The following is a 25140-nucleotide window of genomic DNA, read 5'->3' as shown; positions in this document are numbered from 1 at the left end:
CCCTCTACCAAGTTATTTTTTAAACTTCCTGTGAATTGCCGAGGTCCATTGTGAGCTTTACATGTAATATTGTCACGTTAGAAATCATGCTGTTAGCCATGGCTTAGTTGGTGGCACTCTCCCCTCTGAGTCAAAAAGTTGTGAGTTCAAGCACAACTTCAGAAACTTGAGCACATAATTTAGGCCAACACTCCCAGTGCGGTACTGAGGGAGTGCTCAACTGTCGGAGGTGCCGTCTTTCGGATAAAACGTTAAACCGAGGCCCTCGCAGGTAAATGATCCCATGGTGCTTTCTGAAGGACAGGGGAGATCTCCTTGGTGTTCTGACCAATATTTATTCCTCAACCAACATCACCAAAAAAAGATGTCATTGCCACGTTGCTGTTTGTGGGAGTTTGCTATGCGCAAATTGGCCGTTGCGATTCTTACATTACAACAGTGACCAGACTTCAGAAGTATTAAATTGTCTATAAAGCGGCTTAGGAGGTCGTGTGTTTATTTTAGAGCTGGCGGAGCTGTTAGGTTGGTTTGGGAGGGGGTGAGTCGGGCGCTGCTCTGCATCTCTCACGGTTACCGGTGGCCTTCTGTTGCCCTGGTAACGCTGTGGGCCTGTGGATTCAGCAGGGAAGCTGCACGGCCGCTCGGAATGCTAGAATGTGCCAGCCTCTGGCTCCGACGGGCAACGCCGCTGGCCAGCGTCATGGCGGAGTCCACAGACCCAAACGAGTGTGCGCCCAGCACTCGCCCGCGGGCGCCGGAGCACCCGGACAGTTTAGAGTGCGACACCGGCTGAGGTGAGGTGACACTCTTTCCACTAACCAATGGGCCGCGCGAATAGAAGTGGGTGGTGGTCCAATGAGAGAGTGGGATGGAACAGAGCCGGAGGCCGGCTCCTGGATCTTATTGAGCGAGGAAAATGCAGCGAGCCGACGGGGACGGGGCGTTTCACAGGGCCTGAGGACACACGGCCGCCCCGCACTCGGGGCCAACACCGGAGGAGCCACATTGCCCATCGCACAGGTGAGACTCGGGGCACAAGTAGGGGAGGGAGGAGTCCGGGGGAACCGGCTACGGAAGCCGCGCCTGGGCCTAGAGCTCGGTGGCGAGAGACAAGGACAGAGGATAGAGGGGAGAGACAGATGGACAGGGGAGAAAGAGTGAAGACGCATTAGATGGGAGAGGGAATAGATGTGCAGGGAACGATGGAGTCGATAGTAATCCCATGTGTGTGTCTGCGACCCCGTGTGTGTCTGCTTCCCTGTGTGTGTTTGCTTGTCAGCGTCCCTGCGTGTGTGTGTGTGTGTGTGTCTGTGTCCCCGTCCTGGTGCGTGTGTGTGTCTGCGTCTGTGTCCCCGTCTGTGTGTGCCTGCTTCCCCGTGTGTGTGTGTCCCCGTGTCCGCGTCCCCGTGTGTCTGCGTCTCCGTGTGTCCCCGTGTGCGTGTGTGCCGTCCCCGTGTGTCTGCGTCCCCGTGTGTGCGTGCCTGCGTCCCCGTGTGTGCGTGCCTGCGTCCCCGTGTGTGTGTTTGCGTCCCCGCGTGTGTGTATGTCCGTACCCGTGTGAGTGTGCCTGCGTCCCTGCGTCCCCGTGTGTGTGTGTGTGTGTTCGTGCCTGCGTCCCCGTGTGTGTGTGTGTGCCTGTGCCCCGTGTGTGTGTGTGCCTGCGTCCCCGTGTGTGTGTGCCGGCGCGTGTGTGTGCCTGTGCCCCGTGTGTGTGTGTGTGCCTGCGCCGTGTGTGTGTGTGTGCCTGCGTCCCCGTCCCCGTGTGTGTGCGTCTGCGTCCCCGTGTGCCTGCTTCCACATGTGCCTGCGTCCCCGTGTGTGTCCGTCCCCATGTGTGTGTGTCTGCGTCCCCGTGTGAGTATGTGTGTGCCTGCGTCCCCGTGTGTGTGTGTGTGCCTGCGCCCCCGTGTGTGTGTGTGCGCCTGCGTCCCCGTGTGTGTGCGTGCCTGCGTCCCCATGCGCGTCCGTCCCCTTGTGTGCGCGCCTGCGCCCTCGTGTGTGTGTGTGTGCCTGCGTCCACGTCCCCGTGTGTGTGTGCCTGCGTCCCCGTGTGTGTGCCTGCGTCCCCGTGTGTGTGTGTGCCTGCGTCCCAATGTGTGTTCGCCCCCGTGTGTGTGTGTGTGTCTGTGTCCCCGTGTGTGTTTGCGTCCCCGTGTGTGTGTGTGTGTGCGTCCCTGCGTCGCCGTGCGTGCGTGCGTCCCCGTGTGCCTGCGTCCACGTCTGCGCCTGCGTCCCCGTGTGTGTGTGTGCCTGCGTCTCCGTGTGTGCGTGTGTGTGGCTGCGTCCCCGTCCTGGTGTGTGTGTGTGCCTGCGTCCCCGTGTGTGTGTGTGCCTGCGTCCCCGTGTGTGTGTGTGCCTGCGTCCCCGTGTGTGTGTGTGCTTGCGTCCCCGTGTGTGTGTATCTGCGTCCCCGTGTGTGTGTATCTGCGTCCCCGTGTGTGTGTTTCCGTCCTTATGTGTGTGTGTGCGTCCCTGCGTCGCCGTGCGTGCGTCCCCGTGTGCCTGCGTCCACGTCTGCGCCTGCGTCCCCGTGTGTGTGTGCCTGCGTCTCCGTTTGTGTGTGTGTGCCTGCTTCCCCGTGTGTGTGTGTGTGCCTGCTTCCCCGTGTGTGTGTGTGTCTGCGTCCCCGTGTGTGCCCCGTGTGTGCCTGCGTCCCCGTGTGTGTGTGTGTGTGTGCCTGCGTCCCCGTGTGTGTGTTTGCGTCCCCTGTGTGCCTGCTTCCCCGTGTGTGCGTGCCTGCGTCCCCGTCCCCGTGTGTGTGCCTGCGTCCCCGTGTGTCTGCGTCCGCGTCCCCGTGTGTGTGTGTGCCTGCGTCCCCGTGTGTGTGTGTGTGCCTGCGTCCCCGCGTGCGTGTGTATGTCTGTCCCCGTACCCGTGTGAGTGTGCCTGCGTCCCCGTGTGAGTGTGCCTGCGTCCCCGTGAGAGTGTGTGTGTGCCTGCGTCCCCGTGTGTGTATGTGTGTGTGCATGCGTCCCCGTGTGTGTGTGTGTCCCCGTGTCCGCGTCCCCGTGTGTGCCTGCGTCTCCGTGTGTCTGCGTCCCCGTGTGTGCGTGTGTGCGTCTCCGTGTGTCCCCGTGTGCGTGTGTGCCGTCCCCGTGTGTCTGCGTCCCTGCGTCGCCGTGTGTGCGTGCGTCCCCGTGTGCCTGCGTCCCCGTGTGTGCGCCTGCGTCCCCGTGTGTGTGTTTGCTTCCCCGTGTGTGCGTGCCTGCGTCCCCGTGTGTGTGCCTGCGTCCTCGTGTGGGCGTGTGTGTGCCTGCGTCCCCGTGTGTGTGTGTGTGCATGCCTGCGTCCCCGTGTGTGTGTGCCTGCGTCCCCGTGTGTGTGTGTGTGCCTGTGCCCCGTGTGTGTGTGTGCCTGTGCCCCGTGTGTGTGTTTGCGTCCCCGTGTGTGTGTGTGCCTGCATCCCCGTGTGTGTGTGTGTGTGTGTGTGTGCCTGTGCCCCGTGTGTGTGTGTGCCTGTGCCCCGTGTGTGTGTTTGCGTCCCCGTGTGTGTGTGTGCCTGCATCCCCGTGTGTGTGTGTGCCTGCATCCCCGTGTGTGTGTGTGTCTGCGTCCCCGTGTGTGTGTCTGCGTCCCCGTGTGTGTGTGCCGGTGTGTGTGTGTGTGTGTCTGTGCCCCGTGTGTGTGTGTGTTTGTGCCTGCGCCCCGTGTGTGTGTGTGTGTGCCTGCGTCCCTTTGTGTGTGTGCGCCTGCGTCCCCGTCCCCGTGTGTGTGCGCCCGTCCCCGTGTGTGTGCGTCTGCGTCCCCGTGTGTGTGTGCGTCTGCGTCCCCGTGTGCCTGCTTCCACATGTGCCTGCGTCCCTGTGTGTGTCTGCGTCCCCGTGTGAGTGTGTGTGTGCCTGCGTCCCCGTGTGTGTGTGTTTGCGTCCCCGTGTGTGTGTGCCAGCGTGTGTGTGCCTGCGTCCCCGTGTGTGTGTGTGTGCCTGCGTCCCCGTGTGTGTGTGTGTGCCTGCGCCCCCGTGTGTGTGTGTGCGCGCCTGCGTCCCCGTGTGTGTGCGTGCCTGCGTCCCCGTGCGCGTCCGTCCCACTGTGTGCGCGCCTGCGTCCCCCTGTGTGCGCGCCTGCGCCCTCGTGTGTGTTTGTGCCTGCGTCCACGTCCCCGTGTGTCCGTCCCCGTGTGTGTGCCTGCGTCCCCGTGTGTGTGTGTGTGTCCGTCCCCGTGTGTGTGTGTGCCTGCGTCCCCGTGTGTGTGTGTGCCTGCGTCCCAATGTGTGTTCGTCCCCGTGTGTGTGTCTGTGTCCCCGTGTGTGTTTGCGTCCCCGTGTGTGTGTGTGTGTGTTTGCGTCCCCGTGTGTGTGTGTGTGTTTGCGTCCCCGTGTGTGTGTGTGTTTGCGTCCCCGTGTGTGTGTGTGTTTGCGTCCCCGTGTGTGTGTGTGTTTGCGTCCCCGTGTATGTGTGTCCGTCCTTATGTGTGTGTGTGTGTGCCTGCGTCCCCGTGTGTGTGCGTCCCTGTGTCGCCGTGCGTCCCCGTGTGCCTGCGTCCACGTCTGCGCCTGCGTCCCCGTGTGTGTGTGCCTGCGTCTCCGTGTGTGTGTGTGTGTGTGGCTGCGTCCCCGTCCTGGTGCGTGTGTGTGTCTGTGTCCCCGCGTGTGTGTGTGTGTGTGTGCCTGCGTCCCCGTGTGTGTGTGTGTGTGTGTTTGCGTCCCCGTGTGTGTGTGTGTTTGCGTCCCCGTGTGTGTGTGTGTTTGCGTCCCCGTGTGTGTGTGTGTGTTTGCGTCCCCGTGTGTGTGTGTGTGTTTGCGTCCCCGTGTGTGTTTGCGTCCCCGTGTGTGTATCTGCGTCCCCGTGTGTGTGTGTGTATCTGCGTCCCCGTGTGTGTGTATCTGCGTCCCCATGTGTGTGTTTCCGTCCTTATGTGTGTGTGTGTGCCTGCGTCCCCGTGTGTGTGCGTCCCTGCGTCGCTGTGCGTGCGTCCCCGTGTGCCTGCGTCCACGTCTGCGCCTGCGTCCCCGTGTGTGTGTGCCTGCGTCTCCGTGTGTGTGTGTGCCTGCTTCCCCGTGTGTGTGTGTGTGTGTGCCTGCTTCCCCGTGTGTGTGTGTGTATGTCTGCGTCCCCGTGTGTGCCCCGTGTGTGCCTGCGTCCCCGTGTGTGTGTGTGCCTGCGTCCCCGTGTGTGTGTTTGCGTCCCCTGTGTGCCTGCTTCCCCGTGTGTGCATGCCTGCGTCCCCGTCCCCGTGTGTGTGCCTGCGTCCCCGTGTGTCTGCGTCCGCGTCCCCGTGTGTGTGTGTGCCTGCGTCCCCGCGTGCGTGTGTATGTCTGTCCCCGTACTCGTGTGAGTGTGCCTGCGTCCCCGTGTGAGTGTGCCTGCGTCCCCGTGAGAGTGTGTGTGTGCCTGCGTCCCCGTGTGTGTATGTGTGTGTGCATGCGTCCCCGTGTGTGTGTGTGTCCCCGTGTCCGCGTCCCCGTGTGTGCCTGCGTCTCCGTGTGTCTGCGTCCCCGTGTGTGCGTGTGCCTGCGTCCCAATGTGTGTTCGTCCCCGTGTGTGTGTCTGTGTCCCCGTGTGTGTTTGCGTCCCCGTGTGTGTGTGTGTGTGTTTGCGTCCCCGTGTGTGTGTTTGCGTCCCCGTGTGTGTGTGTGTTTGCGTCCCCGTGTGTGTGTGTGTTTGCGTCCCCGTGTGTGTGTGTGTTTGCGTCCCCGTGTGTGTGTGTGTTTGCGTCCCCGTGTGTGTGTGTGTTTGCGTCCCCGTGTGTGTGTGTGTTTGCGTCCCCGTGTATGTGTGTCCGTCCTTATGTGTGTGTGTGTGTGCCTGCGTCCCCGTGTGTGTGCGTCCCTGTGTCGCCGTGCGTCCCCGTGTGCCTGCGTCCACGTCTGCGCCTGCGTCCCCGTGTGTGTGTGCCTGCGTCTCCGTGTGTGTGTGTGTGTGTGGCTGCGTCCCCGTCCTGGTGCGTGTGTGTGTCTGTGTCCCCGCGTGTGTGTGTGTGTGTGTGCCTGCGTCCCCGTGTGTGTGTGTGTGTGTGTGTTTGCGTCCCCGTGTGTGTTTGCGTCCCCGTGTGTGTGTTTGCGTCCCCGTGTGTGTGTATCTGCGTCCCCGTGTGTGTGTGTGTATCTGCGTCCCCGTGTGTGTGTGTGTATCTGCGTCCCCGTGTGTGTGTGTGTATCTGCGTCCCCGTGTGTGTGTGTATCTGCGTCCCCGTGTGTGTGTGTGTGTATCTGCGTCCCCGTGTGTGTGTATCTGCGTCCCCATGTGTGTGTTTCCGTCCTTGTGTGTGTGTGTGCCTGCGTCCCCGTGTGTGTGCGTCCCTGCGTCGCTGTGCGTGCGTCCCCGTGTGCCTGCGTCCACGTCTGCGCCTGCGTCCCCGTGTGTGTGTGCCTGCGTCTCCGTGTGTGTGTGTGCCTGCTTCCCCGTGTGTGTGTGTGTGTGTGCCTGCTTCCCCGTGTGTGTGTGTATGTCTGCGTCCCCGTGTGTGCCCCGTGTGTGCCTGCGTCCCCGTGTGTGTGTGTGTGTGTGCCTGCGTCCCCGTGTGTGTGTTTGCGTCCCCTGTGTGCCTGCTTCCCCGTGTGTGCGTGCCTGCGTCCCCGTCCCCGTGTGTGTGCCTGCGTCCCCGTGTGTGTCTGCGTCCGCGTCCCCGTGTGTGTGTGTGCCTGCGTCCCCGTGTGTGTGTGTGTGCCTGCGTCCCCGCGTGCGTGTGTATGTCTGTCCCCGTACCCGTGTGAGTGTGCCTGCGTCCCCGTGTGAGTGTGCCTGCGTCCCCGTGAGAGTGTGTGTGTGTGCCTGCGTCCCCGTGTGTGTATGTGTGTGTGCATGCGTCCCCGTGTGTGTGTGTGTGTGCCTGTGCCCCGTGTGTGTGTGTGCCTGCGTCCCCATGTGTGTGTGTGTGTGTGTGCCTGTGCCCCGTGTGTGTTTGCGTCCCCGTGTGTGTGTGTGCCAGCGCGTGTGTGTGCCTGCGTCCCCGTGTGTGTGTGTGCCCGCATCCCCGTGTGTGAGTGTGCCCGCATCCCCGTGTGTGAGTGTGCCTGCGTCCCCGTGTGAGTGTGCCTGCGTCCCCGTGTGAGTGTGCCTGCGTCCCCGTGTGAGTGTGCCTGCGTCCCCGTGTGAGTGTGCCTGCGTCCCCGTGTGAGTGTGCCTGCGTCCCCGTGTGAGTGTGCCTGCGTCCCCGTGTGAGTGTGCCTGCGTCCCCGTGTGAGTGTGCCTGCGTCCCCGTGTGAGTGTGCCTGCGTCCCCGTGTGAGTGTGCCTGCGTCCCCGTGTGAGTGTGCCTGCGTCCCCGTGTGAGTGTGCCTGCGTCCCCGTGTGAGTGTGCCTGCGTCCCCGTGTGAGTGTGCCTGCGTCCCCGTGTGAGTGTGCCTGCGTCCCCGTGTGAGTGTGCCTGCGTCCCCGTGTGAGTGTGTGCGGCTGCGTCCCCGTGTGTGTGTGTTCTTGCGTCCCCGTGTGTGTGTGTGTGCCTGCGTCCCTTTGTGTGTGTGCGCCCGCGTCCCCGTGTGCCTGCTTCCCCGTGTGTGTGTGTGCCTGCGTCCCCGTGTGTGTGTGTGTCCCCGTGTCCGCGTCCCCGTGTGTGCCTGCGTCTCCGTGTGTCTGCGTCCCCGTGTGTGCGTCTCCGTGTGTCCCCGTGTGCGTGTGTGCCGTCCCCGTGTGTCTGCGTCCCTGCGTCGCCGTGTGTGCGTGCGTCCCCGTGTGCCTGCGTCCCCGTGTGTGCGCCTGCGTCCCCGTGTGTGTGTTTGCTTCCCCGTGTGTGCGTGCCTGCGTCCCCGTGTGTGTGCCTGCGTCCTCGTGTGGGCGTGTGTGTGCCTGCGTCCCTGTGTGTGTGTGTGTGTGCATGCCTGCGTCCCCGTGTGTGTGTGCCTGCGTCCCCGTGTGTGTGTGTGTGTGTGTGTGCCTGTGCCCCGTGTGTGTGTGTGCCTGTGCCCCGTGTGTGTGTTTGCATCCCCGTGTGTGTGTGTGCCTGCATCCCCGTGTGTGTGTGTGCCTGCGTCCCCGTGTGTGTGTCTGCGTCCCCGTGTGTGTGTGCCGGCGCGTGTGTGTGTGTGTGTTTGTGCCTGCGCCCCGTGTGTGTGTGTGTGTGCCTGCGTCCCTTTGTGTGTGTGCGCCTGCGTCCCCGTCCCCGTGTGTGCGCGCCCGTCCCCGTGTGTGTGCGTCTGCGTCCCCGTGTGTGTGTGCGTCTGCGTCCCCGTGTGCCTGCTTCCACATGTGCCTGCGTCCCTGTGTGTGTCTGCGTCCCCGTGTGAGTGTGTGTGTGCCTGCGTCCCCGTGTGTGTGTGTTTGCGTCCCCGTGTGTGTGTGCCAGCGTGTGTGTGCCTGCGTCCCCGTGTGTGTGTGTGTGTGCCTGCGTCCCCGTGTGTGTGTGTGTGCCTGCGCCCCCGTGTGTGTGTGTGCGCGCCTGCGTCCCCGTGTGTGTGCGTGCCTGCGTCCCCGTGCGCGTCCGTCCCCCTGTGTGCGCGCCTGCGCCCTCGTGTGTGTTTGTGCCTGCGTCCACGTCCCCGTGTGTCCGTCCCCGTGTGTGTGTGTGTGTCCGTCCCCGTGTGTGTGTGTGCCTGCGTCCCCGTGTGTGTGTGTACCTGCGTCCCAATGTGTGTTCGTCCCCGTGTGTGTGTCTGTGTCCCCGTGTGTGTTTGCGTCCCCGTGTGTGTGTGTGTGTGTTTGCGTCCCCGTGTGTGTGTGTGTGTGTTTGCGTCCCCGTGTGTGTGTGTGTTTGCGTCCCCGTGTGTGTGTGTGTTTGCGTCCCCGTGTATGTGTGTCCGTCCTTATGTGTGTGTGTGTGTGCTTGCGTCCCCGTGTGTGTGCGTCCCTGTGTCGCCGTGCGTCCCCGTGTGCCTGCGTCCACGTCTGCGCCTGCGTCCCCGTGTGTGTGTGCCTGCGTCTCCGTGTGTGTGTGTGTGTGGCTGCGTCCCCGTCCTGGTGCGTGTGTGTGTCTGTGTCCCCGCGTGTGTGTGTGTGTGCCTGCGTCCCCGTGTGTGTGTGTGTGTGTGTGTTTGCGTCCCCGTGTGTGTGTGTTTGCGTCCCCGTGTGTGTGTGTGTTTGCGTCCCCGTGTGTGTGTGTGTTTGCGTCCCCGTGTGTGTGTGTGTGTTTGCGTCCCCGTGTGTGTGTGTGTGTTTGCGTCCCCGTGTGTGTGTGTGTGTTTGCGTCCCCGTGTGTGTGTATCTGCGTCCCCGTGTGTGTGTGTGTATCTGCGTCCCCGTGTGTGTGTGTATCTGCGTCCCCGTGTGTGTGTGTGTATCTGCGTCCCCGTGTGTGTGTATCTGCGTCCCCATGTGTGTGTTTCCGTCCTTATGTGTGTGTGTGTGCCTGCGTCCCCGTGTGTGTGCGTCCCTGCGTCGCTGTGCGTGCGTCCCCGTGTGCCTGCGTCCACGTCTGCGCCTGCGTCCCCGTGTGTGTGTGCCTGCGTCTCCGTCCCCGTGTGTGTGCCTGCGTCCCCGTGTGTCTGCGTCCGCGTCCCCGTGTGTGTGTGTGCCTGCGTCCCCGTGTGTGTGTGTGCCTGCGTCCCCGCGTGCGTGTGTATGTCTGTCCCCGTACTCGTGTGAGTGTGCCTGCGTCCCCGTGTGAGTGTGCCTGCGTCCCCGTGAGAGTGTGTGTGTGCCTGCGTCCCCGTGTGTGTGTGTGTGCCTGCGCCCCCGTGTGTGTGTGTGCGCGCCTGCGTCCCCGTGTGTGTGCGTGCCTGCGTCCCCGTGCGTGTCCGTCCCCCTGTGTGCGCGCCTGCGCCCTCGTGTGTGTTTGTGCCTGCGTCCACGTCCCCGTGTGTCCGTCCCCGTGTGTGTGCCTGCGTCCCCGTGTGTGTGTGTGTGTCCGTCCCCGTGTGTGTGTGTGCCTGCGTCCCCGTGTGTGTGTGTGCCTGCGTCCCAATGTGTGTTCGTCCCCGTGTGTGTGTCTGTGTCCCCGTGTGTGTTTGCGTCCCCGTGTGTGTGTGTGTGTGTTTGCGTCCCCGTGTGTGTGTGTGTGTTTGCGTCCCCGTGTGTGTGTGTGTTTGCGTCCCCGTGTGTGTGTGTGTTTGCGTCCCCGTGTATGTGTGTCCGTCCTTATGTGTGTGTGTGTGTGCTTGCGTCCCCGTGTGTGTGCGTCCCTGTGTCGCCGTGCGTCCCCGTGTGCCTGCGTCCACGTCTGCGCCTGCGTCCCCGTGTGTGTGTGCCTGCGTCTCCGTGTGTGTGTGTGTGTGTGGCTGCGTCCCCGTCCTGGTGCGTGTGTGTGTCTGTGTCCCCGCGTGTGTGTGTGTGTGCCTGCGTCCCCGTGTGTGTGTGTGTGTGTGTGTTTGCGTCCCCGTGTGTGTGTGTTTGCGTCCCCGTGTGTGTGTGTGTTTGCGTCCCCGTGTGTGTGTGTGTTTGCGTCCCCGTGTGTGTGTGTGTGTTTGCGTCCCCGTGTGTGTGTGTGTGTTTGCGTCCCCGTGTGTGTGTGTGTGTTTGCGTCCCCGTGTGTGTGTATCTGCGTCCCCGTGTGTGTGTGTGTATCTGCGTCCCCGTGTGTGTGTGTATCTGCGTCCCCGTGTGTGTGTGTGTATCTGCGTCCCCGTGTGTGTGTATCTGCGTCCCCATGTGTGTGTTTCCGTCCTTATGTGTGTGTGTGTGCCTGCGTCCCCGTGTGTGTGCGTCCCTGCGTCGCTGTGCGTGCGTCCCCGTGTGCCTGCGTCCACGTCTGCGCCTGCGTCCCCGTGTGTGCGTGCCTGCGTCCCCGTCCCCGTGTGTGTGCCTGCGTCCCCGTGTGTCTGCGTCCGCGTCCCCGTGTGTGTGTGTGCCTGCGTCCCCGTGTGTGTGTGTGCCTGCGTCCCCGCGTGCGTGTGTATGTCTGTCCCCGTACTCGTGTGAGTGTGCCTGCGTCCCCGTGTGAGTGTGCCTGCGTCCCCGTGAGAGTGTGTGTGTGCCTGCGTCCCCGTGTGTGTATGTGTGTGTGCATGCGTCCCCGTGTGTGTGTGTGTCCCCGTGTCCGCGTCCCCGTGTGTGCCTGCGTCTCCGTGTGTCTGCGTCCCCGTGTGTGCGTGTGCCTGCGTCCCAATGTGTGTTCGTCCCCGTGTGTGTGTCTGTGTCCCCGTGTGTGTTTGCGTCCCCGTGTGTGTGTGTGTGTGTTTGCGTCCCCGTGTGTGTGTTTGCGTCCCCGTGTGTGTGTGTGTTTGCGTCCCCGTGTGTGTGTGTGTTTGCGTCCCCGTGTGTGTGTGTGTTTGCGTCCCCGTGTATGTGTGTCCGTCCTTGTGTGTGTGTGTGTGCCTGCGTCCCCGTGTGTGTGCGTCCCCGTGTCGCCGTGCGTCCCCGTGTGCCTGCGTCCACGTCTGCGCCTGCGTCCCCGTGTGTGTGTGCCTGCGTCTCCGTGTGTGTGTGTGTGTGTGGCTGCGTCCCCGTCCTGGTGCGTGTGTGTGTCTGTGTCCCCGCGTGTGTGTGTGTGTGCCTGCGTCCCCGTGTGTGTGTGTGTGTGTGTGTGTTTGCGTCCCCGTGTGTGTGTGTGTTTGCGTCCCCGTGTGTGTGTTTGCGTCCCCGTGTGTGTGTTTGCGTCCCCGTGTGTGTGTTTGCGTCCCCGTGTGTGTGTGTGTATCTGCGTCCCCGTGTGTGTGTGTGTATCTGCGTCCCCGTGTGTGTGTGTGTATCTGCGTCCCCGTGTGTGTGTGTATCTGCGTCCCCGTGTGTGTGTGTGTATCTGCGTCCCCGTGTGTGTGTATCTGCGTCCCCATGTGTGTGTTTCCGTCCTTGTGTGTGTGTGTGCCTGCGTCCCCGTGTGTGTGCGTCCCTGCGTCGCTGTGCGTGCGTCCCCGTGTGCCTGCGTCCCCGTGTGTGTGTGCCTGCGTCCCCGTGTGTGTGTGCCTGCGTCTCCGTGTGTGTGTGTGCCTGCTTCCCCGTGTGTGTGTGTGTGTGTGCCTGCTTCCCCGTGTGTGTGTGTATGTCTGCGTCCCCGTGTGTGCCCCGTGTGTGCCTGCGTCCCCGTGTGTGTGTGTGTGTGTGTGTGCCTGCGTCCCCGTGTGTGTGTTTGCGTCCCCTGTGTGCCTGCTTCCCCGTGTGTGCGTGGCTGCGTCCCCGTCCCCGTGTGTGTGCCTGCGTCCCCGTGTGTGTCTGCGTCCGCGTCCCCGTGTGTGTGTGTGCCTGCGTCCCCGTGTGTGTGTGTGTGCCTGCGTCCCCGCGTGCGTGTGTATGTCTGTCCCCGTGTGAGTGTGCCTGCGTCCCCGTGAGAGTGTGTGTGTGTGCCTGCGTCCCCGTGTGTGTATGTGTGTGTGCATGCGTCCCTGTGTGTGTGTGTGTGTGCCTGTGCCCCGTGTGTGTGTGTGCCTGCGTCCCCATGTGTGTGTGTGTGTGTGCCTGTGCCCCGTGTGTGTTTGCGTCCCCGTGTGTGTGTGTGCCAGCGCGTGTGTGTGCCTGCGTCCCCGTGTGTGTGTGTGCCCGCATCCCCGTGTGTGAGTGTGCCTGCGTCCCCGTGTGAGTGTGCCTGCGTCCCCGTGTGAGTGTGCCTGCGTCCCCGTGTGAGTGTGCCTGCGTCCCCGTGTGAGTGTGCCTGCGTCCCCGTGTGAGTGTGCCTGCGTCCCCGTGTGAGTGTGCCTGCGTCCCCGTGTGAGTGTGCCTGCGTCCCCGTGTGAGTGTGCCTGCGTCCCCGTGTGAGTGTGCCTGCGTCCCCGTGTGAGTGTGCCTGCGTCCCCGTGTGAGTGTGCCTGCGTCCCCGTGTGAGTGTGCCTGCGTCCCCGTGTGAGTGTGCCTGCGTCCCCGTGTGAGTGTGCCTGCGTCCCCGTGTGAGTGTGCCTGCGTCCCCGTGTTTGTGTGTGCGGCTGCGTCCCCGTGTGTGTGTGTTCTTGCGTCCCCGTGTGTGTGTGTGTGTGCGCCTGCGTCCCTTTGTGTGTGTGCGCCCGCGTCCCCGTGTGCCTGCTTCCCCGTGTGTGTGTGTGCCTGCGTCCCCGTGTGTGTATGCGTCTGCGTCCCCGTGTGCCTGCTTCCACATGTGCCTGCGTCCCCGTGTGTGTCCGTCCCCATGTGTGTGTGTCTGCGTCCCCGCGTGTGTGTGTGTGTGCCTGCGTCCCCGTGTGTGTGTGTGTTTGCGTCCCCGTGTGTGTGTGTGCCAGCGTGTGTGTGCCTGCGTCCCCGTGTGTGTGTGCTTGCGTCCCCGTGTGTGTGTGTGTGCTTGCGTCCCCGTGTGTGTGTGCCTGCGTCCCCGTCCCCGTGTGCGCGCCTGCGTCCCCGTCCCCGTGTGCGCGCCTGCGTCCCCGTCCCCGTGTACGTGCCTGCGTCCCCCTGTGTGCGTGTGTGCCTGCGTCCACGTCCCCGTGTGTCCGTCCCCGTGTGTCCGTGCCTGCGTCCCCGTGTGTGTGTGCCTGCGTCTCCGTCCCCGTGTGTGTGTGTGTCCGTCCCCGTGTGTGTGTGTGCCTGCGTCCCAGTGTGTGTCCGTCCCCGTGTGTGTGTGTCTCTGTCCCCGTGTGTGTGTGCTTGCGTCCCCGTGTGTGTGTGCTTGCGTCCCCGTGTGTGTGTGCTTGCGTCCCCGTGTGTGTGTGCTTGCGTCCCCGTGTGTGTGTGCTTGCGTCCCCGTGTGTGTGTGCTTGCGTCCCCGTGTGTGTGTGCTTGCGTCCCCGTGTGTGTGTGCTTGCGTCCCCGTGTGTGTGTGCTTGCGTCCCCGTGTGTGTGCTTGCGTCCCCGTGTGTGCGTGCTTGCGTCCCCGTGTGTGCGTGCTTGCGTCCCCGTGTGTGCGTGCTTGCGTCCCCGTGTGTGCGTGCTTGCGTCCCCGTGTGTGCGTGCTTGCGTCCCCGTGTGTGCGTGCTTGCGTCCCCGTGTGTGCGTGCTTGCGTCCCCGTGTGTGCGTGCTTGCGTCCCCGTGTGTGCGTGCTTGCGTCCCCGTGTGCGTGCTTGCGTCCCCGCGTGCGTGCGCCCGCGTCCCCGCGTGTGTGTGCGTCCCCGTCCCCGCGTGTGGGTGCGTCCCCGTCCCCGCGTGTGGGTGCGTCCCCGTCCCCGCGTGTGGGTGCGTCCCCGTCCCCGCGTGTGGGTGCGTCCCCGTCCCCGCGTGTGGGTGCGTCCCCGTCCCCGCGTGTGGGTGCGTCCCCGTCCCCGCGTTTGGGTGCGTCCCCGTCCCCGCGTGTGGGTGCGTCCCCGTCCCCGCGTGTGGGTGCGTCCCCGTCCCCGCGTGTGGGTGCGTCCCCGTCCCCGCGTGTGGGTGCGTCCCCGTCCCCGCGTGTGGGTGCGTCCCCGTCCCCGCGTGTGGGTGCGTCCCCGTCCCCGCGTGTGGGTGCGTCCCCGTCCCCGCGTGTGGGTGCGTCCCCGTCCCCGCGTGTGGGTGCGTCCCCGTCCCCGCGTGTGGGTGCGTCCCCGTCCCCGCGTGTGGGTGCGTCCCCGTCCCCGCGTGTGGGTGCGTCCCCGTCCCCGCGTGTGGGTGCGTCCCCGTCCCCGCGTGTGGGTGCGTCCCCGTCCCCGCGTGTGGGTGCGTCCCCGTCCCCGCGTGTGGGTGCGTCCCCGTCCCCGCGTGTGGGTGCGTCCCCGTCCCCGCGTGTGGGTGCGTCCCCGTCCCCGCGTGTGGGTGCGTCCCCGTCCCCGCGTGTGGGTGCGTCCCCGTCCCCGCGTGTGGGTGCGTCCCCGTCCCCGCGTGTGGGTGCGTCCCAGTCCCCGCGTGTGGGTGCGTCCCCGTCCCCGCGTGTGGGTGCGTCCCCGTCCCCGCGTGTGGGTGCGTCCCCGTCCCCGCGTGTGGGTGCGTCCCCGTCCCCGCGTGTGGGTGCGTCCCCGTCCCCGCGTGTGGGTGCGTCCCCGCGTGTGGGTGCGTCCCCGTCCCCGCGTGTGGGTGCGTCCCCGTCCCCGCGTGTGGGTGCGTCCCCGTCCCCGCGTGTGGGTGCGTCCCCGTCCCCGCGTGTGGGTGCGTCCCCGTCCCCGCGTGTGGGTGCGTCCCCGTCCCCGCGTGTGGGTGCGTCCCCGTCCCCGCGTGTGGGTGCGTCCCCGTCCCCGCGTGTGGGTGCGTCCCCGTCCCCGCGTGTGGGTGCGTCCCCGTCCCCGCGTGTGGGTGCGTCCCCGTCCCCGCGTGTGGGTGCGTCCCCGTCCCCGCGTGTGGGTGCGTGCCCGCGCCCCCGCGTGTGCGTGTTTGCGTCCCCGCGTGTGTGTGTTCGTCCCCGTGTGTCCGTACCCGTGTGCGTGCCCGCGTCCCCGCGTGCGCCTGCGTCCCCGCGTGCGTCTGTGTCCGTCCCCGCGTGTGCGTCCCCGTGTGTGTGTCCGTCCCCGTGTGTGTGTGTTTGCGTCCCCCTGTGCGCGCCTGCGTCCCCGTGTGCGCGCCAGCGTCCCCGTCCCCGTGTGTGTGTGTTCGTCCCCGTGTGTCCGTCCCCATCCCTGTGTGTCCGTACCCGTGTGCGTGCCTGCGTCCCCGCGTGCGCCCGCGTGTGCCTGCGTCCCCGTCTGTGTGTGTGTCTGTGTCCGTCCCCGTGTGTGCATGCCCGCGCCCCCGCGTGTGCGTGCGCCCGCGTGTGTGTGTGTGTCCGTCCCCGTGTGTGTGTGTCCGTCCCCGTGTGTGTGTGTCCGTCCCCGTGTGTGTGTTTCCGTCCCCCCGTGTGCGCGCCTGCGTCCCCCCGTGTGCGCGCCTGCGTCCCCCCGTGTGCGCGCCTGCGTCCCCCCGTGTGCGCGCCTGCGTCCCCGCGTGCGCGCGCCCGCGTCCCCGCGTGTGTGTGTGTGTGTGTGTGTGTGTCCGTCCCCGCGTGTGTGTGTGGGTGCGTCCCCGTCCCCGCGTGTGGGTGCGTCCCCGTCCCCGCGTGTGGGTGCGTCCCCGTCCCCGCGTGTGGGTGCGTCCCCGTCCCCGCGTGTGGGTGCGTCCCCGTCCCCGCGTGTGGGTGCGTCCCCGTCCCCGCGTGTGGGTGCGTCCCCGTCCCCGCGTGTGGGTGCGTCCCCGTCCCCGCGTGTGGGTGCGTCCCCGTCCCCGCGTGTGGGTGCGTCCCCGTCCCCGCGTGTGGGTGCGTCCCCGTCCCCGCGTGTGGGTGCGTCCCCGTCCCCGCGTGTGGGTGCGTCCCCGTCCCCGCGTGTGGGTGCGTCCCCGTCCCCGCGTGTGGGTGCGTCCCCGTCCCCGCGTGTGGGTGCGTCCCCGTCCCCGCGTGTGGGTGCGTCCCCGTCCCCGCGTGTGGGTGCGTCCCCGTCCCCGCGTGTGGGTGCGTCCCCGTCCCCGCGTGTGGGTGCGTCCCCGTCCCCGCGTGTGGGTGCGTCCCCGTCCCCGCGTGTGGGTGCGTCCCCGTCCCCGCGTGTGGGTGCGTCCCCGTCCCCGCGTGTGGGTGCGTCCCCGTCCCCGCGTGTGGGTGCGTCCCCGTCCCCGCGTGTGGGTGCGTCCCCGTCCCCGCGTGTGGGTGCGTCCCCGTCCCCGCGTGTGGGTGCGGCCCCGTCCCCGCGTGTGGGTGCGGCCCCGTCCCCGCGTGTGGGTGCGGCCCCGTCCCCGCGTGTGGGTGCGGCCCCGTCCCCGCGTGTGGGTGTGTGTGTGTTTGTGTCCCCGTCCCCGTCCCCGTGTGTGTGTGTTCGTCCCCGTGTGTCCGTCCCCGTCCCCGTGTGTCCGTACCGTGTGCGTGCCTGCGTCCCCGCGTGTGCGTGCCTGCGTCCCCGCGTGCGCCTGCGTCCCCGTGTGTGTCTGTTTCCGTCCCCGCGTGTGCGTCCCCGTGTGTGTGTGTGCGTCTGTGTGTGTGTGCGTCCCCGTGTGTGTGTCCCCGTCCCCGTGTGTGTGTGTTTGCGTCCCCGTGTGTGCCTGCGTCCCCCTGTGCGCGCCTGCGTCCCCGTGTGCGCGCCAGCGTCCCCGTCCCCGTGTGTCCGTCCCCATCCCTGTGTGTCCGTACCCGTGTGCGTGCCTGCGTCCCCGCGTGTCTGCGTCCCCGCGTGCGCCCGCGTCCCCGCGTGTGCCTGCGTCCCCGTCTGTGTCCGTCCCCGTGTGTGCATGCCCGCGCCCCCGCGTGTGCGTGCGCCCGCGTGTGTGTGTGTGTCCGTCCCCGTGTCCGTCCCCGTGTGTGTGTGTGTCCGTCCCCGTGTGTGTGTGCCTGCGTCCCCGTGTGTGTGTGTGTGCGTGGATGCGTGTGCGTGGATGCGTCCCCGTGTGCGTGGATGCGTCCCCGTGTGCGTGCCTGCGCCCCCGCGTGCGCGTGCCTGCGCCCCCGCGAGTGCCTTCGCCTGTGCGTGCCCGCGTCCCCGCGTCCCCGCGTGAGTGCCTGCGCCCCCGCGTGTGCGTGCCCGCGGGTGCGTTCGCCCGCGTCCCCGTGTGTGTGTGTGTCCGTCCCCTTGTGTGTGTGTCCGTCCCCTTGTGTGTGTGTCCGTCCCCTTGTGTGTGTGTCCGTCCCCTTGTGTGTGTGTCCGTCCCCTTGTGTGTGTGTCCGTCCCCTTGTGTGTGTGTCCGTCCCCTTGTGTGTGTGTCCGTCCCCTTGTGTGTGTGTCCGTCCCCTTGTGTGTGTGTCCGTCCCCTTGTGTGTGTGTCCGTCCCCTTGTGTGTGTGTCCGTCCCCTTGTGTGTGTGTCCGTCCCCTTGTGTGTGTGTCCGTCCCCTTGTGTGTGTGTCCGTCCCCTTGTGTGTGTGTCCGTCCCCTTGTGTGTGTGTCCGTCCCCTTGTGTGTGTGTCCGTCCCCGTGTGTGTGTGTCCGTCTGCGTCCCCGTGTGTGTCCGTCTGCGTCCCCGTGTGTGTGTCTGCGTCCCCGTGTGTGTGTGTCTGCGTCCCCGTGTGTGTGTGTTGCCAGCATGTGTCTGCTTGCGTCCCCGTGTGTGTGTGTGCTTGCGTCCCCGTGTGTGTGTGTGTGTGCCTGCGTCCCCGTGTGTGTGTGTGCCTGCGTCCCCGTGTGTGTGTGTGCCTGCGTCCCCGTGTGTGTGTGTGCCTGCGTCCCCGTGTGTGTGTGTGCCTGCGTCCCCGTGTGTGTGTGTGCCTGCGTCCCCGTGTGTGTGCCTGCGTCCCCGTGTGTGTGCCTGCGTCCCCGTGTGTGTGCCTGCGTCCCCGTGTGTGTGCCTGCGTCCCCGTGTGTGTGTGTGCCTGCGTCGCCGTGTGTGTGTGTCCGTCCCCGTGTGTGTGCGCCTGCGTCCCCCCGTGTGTGCGCCTGCGTCCCCCCGTGTGTGCGCCTGCGTCCCCCCGTGTGTGCGCCTGCGTCCCCCCGTGTGTGCGCCTGCGTCCCCGTGTGTGCGCCCGCGTCCCCGTCCCCGCGTGTGTGTGTCCGTCCCCGCGTGTGTGTGTCCGTCCCCGCGTGTGTGTGTCCGTCCCCGCGTGTGTGTGTCCGTCCCCGCGTGTGCGTGCCCCCGCGTGTGCGCGCCCCCGCGTGTGTGTGTGTGTCCGTCCCCGTGTGTGTGTGTGTGTGTCCGTCCCCGTGTGTGTGTGTGTGTGTGTCCGTCCCCGTGTGTGTGTGTGTGTCCCCGTCCCCGTGTGTGTGTCCGTCCCCGTGTGTGTGTGTGTGTGTGTGTCCGTCCCCGTGCGTGTGTGTGTGTGTCCGTCCCCGTGCGTGTGGGTGTGTCCCCGTCCCCGCGTGTGGGTGTGTCCCCGTCCCCGCGTGTGGGTGTGTCCCCGTCCCCGCGTGTGGGTGTGTCCCCGTCCCCGCGTGTGGGTGTGTGTCCGTCCCCGCGTGTGGGTGTGTGTCCGTCCCCGCGTGTGGGTGAGTGTCCGTCCCCGCGTGTGGGTGTGTGTCCGTCCCCGCGTGTGGGTGTGTGTCCGTCCCCGCGTGTGGGTGAGTGTCCGTCCCCGCGTGTGGGTGAGTGTCCGTCCCCGCGTGTGGGTGAGTGTCCGTCCCCGCGTGTGGGTGAGTGTCCGTCCCCGCGTGTGGGTGCGTGTCCGTCCCCGCGTGTGGGTGCGTGTCCGTCCCCGCGTGTGGGTGCGTGTCCGTCCCCGCGTGTGGGTGCGTGTCCGTCCCCGCGTGTGGGTGCGTGTCCGTCCCCGCGTGTGGGTGCGTGTCCGTCCCCGCGTGTGGGTGCGTGTCCGTCCCCGCGTGTGGGTGCGTGTCCGTCCCCGCGTGTGGGTGCGTGTCCGTCCCCGCGTGTGGGTGCGTGTCCGTCCCCGCGTGTGGGTGCGTGTCCGTCCCCGCGTGTGCGTGCCCGCGCCCCCGCGTGTGCGTGCCCGCGCCCCTGCGTCCGCCCCCGTGTGTGTGTGTTTGCGTCCCCGTGTGTGTGTGTTTGCGTCCCCGTGTGCGCGGCTGCGTCCGTGTGTGCGCGGTTGCGTCCCCGTCCCCGTGTGCGTGCCTGCGTCCCCGCGTGTGCGTGCCTGCGTCCCCGCGTGTGTCTGTGTCCGTCCCCGCGTGTGCGTGCCCGTGTGTGTGTGTCCGTCCCCGTGTGTGTGTGTTTGCGTCCCCGTGTGTGCCTGCGTCCCCCTGTGCGCGCCTGCGTCCCCGTGTGCGCGCCTGCGTCCCCGTCCCCGTGTGTCCGTCCCCATCCCCGTGTGTCCGTCCCCATCCCTGTGTGTCCGTACCCGTGTGCGTGTCTGCGTCCCCGCGTGCGCCCGCGTCCCCGCGTGCGCCCGCGTCCCCGCGTGTGCCTGCGTCCCCGTGTGTGTGTGTCTGTGTCCGTCCCCGTGTGTGTGTGTCTGTGTCCGTCCCCGTGTGTGCATGCCCGCGCCCCCGCGTGTGCGTGCGCCCGCGTGTGTGTGTGTGTGTGTGTGTGTGTGTGTCCGTCCCCGTGTGTGTGTGTGTCCGTCCCCGTGTGTGTGTGTGTCCGTCCCCGTGTGTGTGTCCGTCCCCGTGTGTGTGTGCCTGCGTCCCCGTGTGCGTGCGCGTGCCTGCGCCCCCGCGAGTGCCTGCGCCTGTGCGTGCCCGCGTCCCTGCGTGAGTGCCTGCGCCCCCGCGTGTGCGTGCCCGCGGGTGCGTTCGCCCGCGTCCCCGTGTGTGTGTGTGTCCGTCCCCGTGTGTGTGTGTGTCCGTCCCCGTGTGTGTGTGTGTCCGTCCCCGTGTGTGTGTGTGTCCGTCCCCGTGTGTGTGTGTGTCCGTCCCCGTGTGTGTGTGTGTCCGTCCCCGTGTGTGTGTGTCCGTCCCCGTGTGTGTGTGTCCGTCCCCGTGTGTGTGTGTCCGTCCCCGTGTGTGTGTGTCCGTCCCCTTGTGTGTGTGTCCGTCCCCGTGTGTGTGTGTCCGTCCCCGTGTGTGTGTGTCCGTCCCCGTGTGTGTGTGTCCGTCCCCGTGTGTGTGTGTCCGTCCCCGTGTGTGTGTGTCCGTCCCCGTGTGTGTGTGTCCGTCCCCGTGTGTGTGTGTCCGTCCCCGTGTGTGTGTGTCCGTCCCCGTGTGTGTGTGTCTGTGTCCGTCCCCGTGTGTGCATGCCCGCGCCCCCGCGTGTGCGTGCGCCCGCGTGTGTGTGTGTGTGTGTGTGTGTGTGTGTCCGTCCCCGTGTGTGTGTGTGTCCGTCCCCGTGTGTGTGTGTGTCCGTCCCCGTGTGTGTGTCCGTCCCCGTGTGTGTGTGCCTGCGTCCCCGTGTGCGTGCGCGTGCCTGCGCCCCCGCGAGTGCCTGCGCCTGTGCGTGCCCGCGTCCCTGCGTGAGTGCCTGCGCCCCCGCGTGTGCGTGCCCGCGGGTGCGTTCGCCCGCGTCCCCGTGTGTGTGTGTGTCCGTCCCCGTGTGTGTGTGTGTCCGTCCCCGTGTGTGTGTGTGTCCGTCCCCGTGTGTGTGTGTGTCCGTCCCCGTGTGTGTGTGTGTCCGTCCCCGTGTGTGTGTGTGTCCGTCCCCGTGTGTGTGTGTCCGTCCCCGTGTGTGTGTGTCCGTCCCCGTGTGTGTGTGTCCGTCCCCGTGTGTGTGTGTCCGTCCCCGTGTGTGTGTGTCCGTCCCCGTGTGTGTGTGTCCGTCCCCGTGTGTGTGTGTCCGTCCCCGTGTGTGTGTGTCCGTCCCCGTGTGTGTGTGTCCGTCCCCGTGTGTGTGTGTCCGTCCCCGTGTGTGTGTGTCCGTCCCCGTGTGTGTGTGTCCGTCCCCGTGTGTGTGTGTCCGTCCCCGTGTGTGTGTGTCCGTCCCCGTGTGTGTGTGTCCGTCCCCGTGTGTGTGTGTCCGTCCCCGTGTGTGTGTGTCCGTCCCCGTGTGTGTGTGTCCGTCCCCGTGTGTGTGTGTCCGTCCCCGTGTGTGTGTGTCCGTCCCCGTGTGTGTGTGTCCGTCCCCGTGTGTGTGTGTCCGTCCCCGTGTGTGTGTGTCCGTCCCCGTGTGTGTGTGTCCGTCCCCGTGTGTGTGTGTCCGTCCCCGTGTGTGTGTGTCCGTCCCCGTGTGTGTGTGTCCGTCCCCGTGTGTGTGTGTCCGTCCCCGTGTGTGTCCGTCCCCGTGTGTGTCCGTCTGCGTCCCCGTGTGTGTGTGTCTGCGTCCCCGTGTGTGTGTCTGCGCCCCCGCGAGTGCCTGCGCCTGTGCGTGCCCGCGTCCCTGCGTGAGTGCCTGCGCCCCCGCGTGTGCGTGCCCGCGGGTGCGTTCGCCCGCGTCCCCGTGTGTGTGTGTGTCCGTCCCCGTGTGTGTGTGTGTCCGTCCCCGTGTGTGTGTGTGTCCGTCCCCGTGTGTGTGTGTGTCCGTCCCCGTGTGTGTGTGTGTCCGTCCCCGTGTGTGTGTGTCCGTCCCCGTGTGTGTGTGTCCGTCCCCGTGTGTGTGTGTCCGTCCCCGTGTGTGTGTGTCCGTCCCCGTGTGTGTGTGTCCGTCCCCGTGTGTGTGTGTCCGTCCCCGTGTGTGTGTGTCCGTCCCCGTGTGTGTGTGTCCGTCCCCGTGTGTGTGTGTCCGTCCCCGTGTGTGTGTGTCCGTCCCCGTGTGTGTGTGTCCGTCCCCGTGTGTGTGTGTCCGTCCCCGTGTGTGTGTGTCCGTCCCCGTGTGTGTGTGTCCGTCCCCGTGTGTGTGTGTCCGTCCCCGTGTGTGTGTGTCCGTCCCCGTGTGTGTGTGTCCGTCCCCGTGTTTGTGTGTCCGTCCCCGTGTGTGTGTGTCCGTCCCCGTGTGTGTGTGTCCGTCCCCGTGTGTGTGTGTCCGTCCCCGTGTGTGTGTGTCCGTCCCCGTGTGTGTGTGTCCGTCCCCGTGTGTGTCCGTCTGCGTCCCCGTGTGTGTCCGTCTGCGTCCCCGTGTGTGTGTGTCTGCGTCCCCGTGTGTGTGTGTCTGCGTCCCCGTGTGTGTGTGTCTGCGTCCCCGTGTGTGTGTCTGCGTCCCCGTGTGTGTGTCTGCGTCCCCGTGTGTGTGTGTCTGCGTCCCCGTGTGTGTGTGTCTGCGTCCCCGTGTGTGTGTGTCTGCGTCCCCGTGTGTGTGTGTCTGCGTCCCCGTGTGTGTGTGTCTGCGTCCCCGTGTGTGTGTGTCTGCGTCCCCGTGTGTGTGTGTCTGCGTCCCCGTGTGTGTGTCTGCGTCCCCGTGTGTGTGTCTGCGTCCCCGTGTGTGTGTGTCTGCGTCCCCGTGTGTGTGTGTTGCCAGCGTGTGTCTGCTTGCGTCCCCGTGTGTGTGTGTGCTTGCGTCCCCGTGTGTGTGTGTGTGTGCCTGCGTCCCCGTGTGTGTGTGTGCCTGCGTCCCCGTGTGTGTGTGTGCCTGCGTCCCCGTGTGTGTGTGTGCCTGCGTCCCCGTCCCCGTGTGTGTGTGTGTGCCTGCGTCCCCGTGCGTGTGCCTGCGTCCCCGTGCGTGTGCCTGCGTCCCCGTGCGTGTGCCTGCGTCCCCGTGCGTGTGCCTGCGTCGCCGTGTGTGTGTCCGTCCCCGTGTGTGTGTGCCTGCGTCCCCCCGTGTGTGCGCCTGCGTCCCCGTGTGTGCGCCCGCGTCCCCGCGTGTGCGCCCGCGCCCCCGTGTGTGTGTCTGTGTCCGTCCCCGCGTGTGTGTGTCCGTCCCCGCGTGTGCGTGCCCCCGCGTGTGCGCGCCCCCGTGTGTGTGTGTGTGTGTCCGTCCCCGTGTGTGTGTGTGTGTGTCCGTCCCCGTGTGTGTGTGTGTGTGTCCGTCCCCGTGTGTGTGTGTGTGTCCGTCCCCGTGTGTGTGTGTGTGTGTGTCCGTCCCCGTGTGTGTGTCCGTCCCCGTGTGTGTGTGTGTGTGTGTGTCCGTCCCCGTGTGTGTGTGTGTGTCCGTCCCCGTGTGTGTGTGTGTGTCCGTCCCCGTGTGTGTGTGTGTGTCCGTCCCCGTGTGTGTGTGTGTCCGTCCCCGTGTGTGTGTGTGTGTGTCCGTCCCCGTGTGTGTGTGTGTGTGTCCGTCCCCGTGTGTGTGTGTGTGTATCCGTCCCCGTGTGTGTGTGTGTGTCCGTCCCCGTGTGTGTGTGTGTGTGTCCGTCCCCGTGTGTGTGTGTGTGTCCGTCCCCGTGTGTGTGTGCCTGCGTCCCCGTGTGTGTGTGCCTGCGTCCCCGTGTGTGTGCGCGGATGCGTCCCCGTGTGCGCGCCTGCGCCCCCGCGTGTGCGTGCCCGCGGGTGCGTTCGCCCGCGTCCCCGTGTGTGTGCGTATCCGTCCCCGTGTGTGCGTGCCTGCGCCCCCGCGTGTGCGTGCCCGCGCCCCCGCGTGTGCGTGTCCGTTCCCGTGTGTGTGTGTGCCTGCGTCCCCGTTGTGTGTGTGTGTTTGCGTCCCCGTGTGTGTGTGTGTGTGTGTGTCCGTCCCCGTCTGTGTGTGTCTGCGTCCCCGTCTGTGTGTGTCTGCGTCCCCGTGTGTGTGCGCCTGCGTCCCCGTGTGTGCGCGTGTCCGTCCCCGTGTGTGTGTGTGCGCCCACGTCCCCGTGTGTGCGTGCGTCTGCGTCCCCGTGTGTCTGCGTCCCCGTGTGCCTGCTTCCCCGTGTGTGTGTATGTGTGCCTGCGTCCCCGTGTGTGTGTGCTTGCGTCCCCGTCCCCGTGTGTGTACGTCCCCGTCCCCGTGTGTGTACGTCCGCGTCCCCGTGTGTGTGTGCCTGCGTCCCCCCGTGTGTGTGTGTTCGTCCCCGTGTGTCCGTCCCCGTCCCCGTGTGTCCGTCCCCGTCCCCGTGTGTCCGTCCCCGTGTGCGTGCCTGCGTCCCCGAGTGTGCGTGCCTGCGTCCCCGCGTGTGCGTGCCTGCGTCCCCGCGTGTGCGTGCCTGCGTCCCCGAGTGTGCGTGCCTGCGTCCCCGCGTGTGCGTGCCTGCGTCCCCTCGTGCGCGTGCGCCCGCGTCCCCGTGTGCGTGTGTGTGTGTCCGTCCCCGTGTGTGTGTCCGTCCCCGTGTGTGTGTGTCCGTCCCCGTGTGTGTGTGTCCGTCCCCGTGTGTGTGTGTCCGTCCCCGTGTGTGTGTGTCCGTCCCCGTGTGTGTGTGTCCGTCCCCGTGTGTGTGTGTCCGTCCCCGTGTGTGTGTGTCCGTCCCCGTGTGTGTGTGTCCGTCCCCGTGTGTGTGTGTCCGTCCCCGTGTGTGTGTGTCCGTCCCCGTGTGTGTGTGTCCGTCCCCGTGTGTGTGTGTCCGTCCCCGTGTGTGTGTGTCCGTCCCCGTGTGTGTGTGTCCGTCCCCGTGTGTGTGTGTCCGTCCCCGTGTGTGAGTGTCCGTCCCCGTGTGTGCGTGTCCGTCCCCGTGTGTGCGTGTCCGCCCCCGCGTGTGCGTGCCTGCGCCCCCGCGTGTGCGTGCCTGCGCCCCCGCGTGTGCGTGCCTGCGCCCCCGTGTGTGCGCCCGCGTCCCCGTCCCCGCGTGTGTGTGTCCGTCCCCGCGTGTGTGTGTCCGTCCCCGCGTGTGCGTGCCCCCGTGTGTGCGCCTGCGTCCCCCCGTGTGTGCGCCTGCGTCCCCCCGTGTGTGCGCCTGCGTCCCCGTGTGTGCGCCCGCGTCCCCGTCCCCGCGTGTGTGTCCGTCCCCGCGTGTGTGTGTCCGTCCCCGCGTGTGTGTGCCCCCGCGTGTGCGCGCCCCCGCGTGTGTGTGTGTGTCCGTCCCCGTGTGTGTGTGTGTCCGTCCCCGTGTGTGTGTGTGTCCGTCCCCGTGTGTGTGTGTGTCCGTCCCCGTGTGTGTGTGTGTCCGTCCCCGTGTGTGTGTGTGTCCGTCCCCGTGTGTGTGTGTTTGCGTCCCCGTGTGTGTGTGTTTGCGTCCCCGTGTGTGTGTGTTTGCGTCCCCGTGTGTGTGTGTTTGCGTCCCCGTGTGTGTCTGCTTGCGTCCCCGTGTGTGTGTGTGCGTGCCTGCGTCCCCGTGTGTGTGTGTGCGTGCCTGCGTCCCCGTGTGTGTGTCTGCGTTTCCGTGTGTGTGTCCGTCCCCGTGTGTGTGTGTCCGTCCCCGTGTGTGTGTGTCCGTCCCCGTGTGTGTGTGTCCGTCCCCGTGTGTGTGTGTGTCCGTCCCCGTGTGTGTGTGTGTCCGTCCCCGTGTGTGTGTGTGTCCGTCCCCGTGTGTGTGTGTGTCCGTCCCCGTGTGTGTGTGTGTCCGTCCCCGTGTGTGTGTGTGTCCGTCCCCGTGTGTGTGTGTGTCCGTCCCCGTGTGTGTGTGTTTGCGTCCCCGTGTGTGTGTG

The 25140-nt window shown here is 66.8% G+C and overlaps 2 protein-coding genes across 3 annotated transcripts in view; one reads left to right on the top strand and one right to left on the bottom strand.

The window, feature by feature from the left end:
• Positions 1-25140, bottom strand: part of orc2 (origin recognition complex, subunit 2) — a 309274-nt gene that overhangs the window by 57245 nt on the left and 226889 nt on the right. The window lies entirely within an intron of this gene.
• Positions 863-25140, top strand: part of LOC139260024 (hyccin 2-like) — a 122638-nt gene continuing 98360 nt past the window's right edge. For both annotated transcript variants that reach the window (XM_070876090.1, XM_070876089.1), the window contains exon 1: positions 863-1020. The gene's annotated coding sequence lies outside the window, so the exon portion shown is untranslated. The remainder of the gene's footprint in view (positions 1021-25140) is intronic.

The sequence above is a fragment of the Pristiophorus japonicus genome, chromosome 3 (assembly GCF_044704955.1).
Source record: "Pristiophorus japonicus isolate sPriJap1 chromosome 3, sPriJap1.hap1, whole genome shotgun sequence".
NCBI lineage: Eukaryota > Metazoa > Chordata > Chondrichthyes > Pristiophoridae > Pristiophorus > Pristiophorus japonicus.
The sequence above is the reverse complement of the archived record's forward strand: the minus strand, read 5'-3'. Positions and strand labels throughout refer to the sequence as shown.